Below are 3,034 nucleotides of genomic sequence, written 5' to 3' on the forward strand. Positions count from 1 at the left end.
TACTACTTATTGGCTCATGAATCTCTGGGTCAGCAGTTTCGGCTGGGCTCAGCTAGGTATTATTTCTGGTCTTGGCTAGGTTCATTCAGGTACTGTGGTTAGCCAGGTGACTCTGCTTCAGGAATTGGTTGACTGTCAGTTGGGACAACAGCAATGACTTGACCACTCGTCTCTCCTGCTCCTGCAGGCTAGCCAGGGCCTGTTCTCACAGTAGCAGCAGGACTCCAAGAGTGATAGAAGAAGCATGCAAGGCTTCTGGAGGTTCAGGCTCAGAACTGGCACGATGTCACTTCTGCCTCATTCTATTGACCAGAGCAAGTCACAGGCCGGCTTAGATTCAAGATGTCAAAAAATAAACTCCATCTCTTGATTGGAGAAGCTGCAAAGTCACATTCCAAGGGGCCCGGAAACAAGGAGGATGGGAGGACTGTGGGTTGGATTCTCTGGGAAGCCGACTCTGAGATGGAGATTAACATGCAGGAAGTTACTCAGGGAGCACTCTTGGGATCAACACCGGGGGGAGAGCAGAGAAGGAGGCAGGATGGAGCAGAGGGAGAAATTGAAGTGCAATGTCAGAACAAAGGCTTCCACTGACCTCATGGAGACCTCTGAAACTGGAATAGGTCTTCCAAGTTGTCCTGAGTAGAGGTAAGGGGACCAGGCCTCTAAGCTCCCAAGCTGATCAATCATTTATGCAGACTGCCCTGAAAAGGCAGCAGCCAAGGAAATTCCCAAAGAGGGCTTAGAGCCAAGATCATCTGCCAACACTTCTCCCAGTAGCTGGTGGAATAAATCCTTCATTCCTCAGTGGGGGAGGAGGGGTGCCTGTGCCGAACATCACAGTCCACTCGACTGCCACCTCTCCCTAAGAATGCTAATGCTTATGATAAAACGCTTGTCACTTGCTATATATGTATACATTAAATATTTATAATCACTTACTAAATGCATCGCCTAACTTGTACAGATTTTAGAGATCACAATGCTAAATGTCACTCCTTTGAACTTAGTCGTCATAGTTTCATTGCTCATTTATCTAGGTCATCCACTCGAAACTTTAAGGGATGAGGAGAAACAGCTCCTCCCATCAGAAACCTAGGCAAGAGCCGCTCGCTGGCTCCCACCCAGGGGGAGGCTCATCGTGCGCCTGTGCCTGAGTGGGAGGAGCCTTCGCTCCTAGGCCTTTCCCTCAATTTTTCTTCTCCCCCCCCCCCCGCCCCCCGCCCCCGACCGATCCCACCCCACTCCCGCACTGGGGCTTCCTGGTCGGCGCTTGCGCAGGGAACTCAGCGCTGAGACTGTCTAAAGCCCCAGGAAAAATGGTGGAAAATTCACTGCTGCCAGGAAGAGCGATTTATGACTTTGTGCTTCTCTTAAGCTCCCAGTTTGGCTTCATACTTTACCTCATGTGGGCTTTTATTCCTGAATCTTGGCTAAACTCCTTAGGTTTCACCTATTGGCCTCAAAAACATTGGACAGTTGCATTACCTCTCTACCTCCTTATTACTGTAGTAATTGGCTATGTGCTCTTGTTTGGGATTAACATGATGAGTACCCCTTCACTCAACTCCATTCATACAATTACAGATAACTATGCTAAAAATCAACAGCAGAAGAAATAACAAGAGGTGGCCATTCCAGCATTAAGAGTTATTTCTGGCTGGGCGCGGTGGCTCAAGCCTGTAATCCCAGCACTTTGGGAGGCCGAGACGGGCGGATCACGAGGTCAGGAGATCGAGACCATCCTGGCTAACACGGTGAAACCCCGTCTCTACTAAAAAATACAAAAAAAAACCTAGCCGGGCGTGGTGGCGGGCGCCTGTAGTCCCAGCTACTCGGGAGGCTGAGGCAGGAGAATGGCGTGAACCCAGGAGGCGGAGCTTGCAGTGAGCTGAGATCCGGCCACTGCACTCCAGCCTGGGCGGCAGAGCGAGACTCCGTCTCAAAAAAAAAAAAAAAAAAAAAAAAAAAAGAGTTATTTCTACTAGTGAAGTAAACCAAATGTTACTTCTCGCAGCCAAAGACCTTTACACCAAAAACTGAAATGTATGTGGCCATGCTAATGAGAGGTGAAGCTGGCTGGGCTTCTGGGTCCGGTGGGGACTTGGAGAATTTTCTGTCTAGCTAAAGGATTGTAAACACACCAATCAGCACTCTGTGTCTAGCTAAAGGTTTGAAAATGCACCAATCAGCACTCTGTAAAAACAGACCAATCAGCACTCTGTAAAATGGACCAATCAGTGCTCTGTAAAATGGACCAATCAGCAGGATGTGGACGGGGCCAAATAAGGGAATAAAAGCTGGCCACCGAAGCTAGAAGTGGCAATCCGTGGGGGTCCCATTCCCATATTATGGAAGCCTAGTTTTTTCGCCCTTCACAGTAACTCTTGATGCTGCTCACTGTTTGGGTCTGCACTGCCTGTATGAGCTGTAACACTCACCAGGAGGCTTTGCGGCTTCATTCCTGAAGTCCGCCAGACCAGAAACCCACGGGAAGAAAGAAACAACTCCAGATGCGCCACCTTTATGAGCTGTAATACTTATTGTGAAGGTCTGTGGTTTCACTGCTAAAGTCAGTGAGACTGCGAACCCACCAGTAGGAAGAAACTTTGGACACATCTGAACATCTGAAGGAACAAACTCTGGACACACCATCTTTAAGATATTAAGAGCTGTAACACCGTGAAGGTCCGTGGCCTCACTGAAGTCAGTGAGACCAAGAACCCACTGGAAGAAATAAATTCCAGACCCACTAACACCAAGCATTTATTTATTTACAAGTTTTTGCCATCATAATTTTGACCACAAATTAATTCAACCGTTTCTTATTAATAAAGATGTAAAAAATGTTGATCTTTTCTTAGATGTTCAATGAGTATTGTAAGTGCTCTCATGTATTGTTAATGAACAGAATAAATAAAATACTGCATTACCATAAAAAAAAAAAGTTTAACAAGAACCATTTCAAGCCATGCTGGCAACAGAGTCACCAAACTGCAGTTAAGTTATAGACACAATGTTCTTTGTAGCTCTT

At 46.9% G+C, this 3,034-nt stretch overlaps 1 pseudogene; it reads left to right on the top strand.

Moving 5' to 3' along the window:
• Positions 1-1,319: 1,319 nt before the first annotated feature.
• Positions 1,320-2,043, top strand: LOC103248646 (phosphatidylinositol N-acetylglucosaminyltransferase subunit P-like; annotated as a pseudogene).
• The last annotated feature ends 991 nt before the right edge of the window (positions 2,044-3,034 follow it).

This window comes from Chlorocebus sabaeus, chromosome 2 (assembly GCF_047675955.1).
Source record: "Chlorocebus sabaeus isolate Y175 chromosome 2, mChlSab1.0.hap1, whole genome shotgun sequence".
In the NCBI taxonomy this organism is placed as follows: domain Eukaryota; kingdom Metazoa; phylum Chordata; class Mammalia; order Primates; family Cercopithecidae; genus Chlorocebus; species Chlorocebus sabaeus.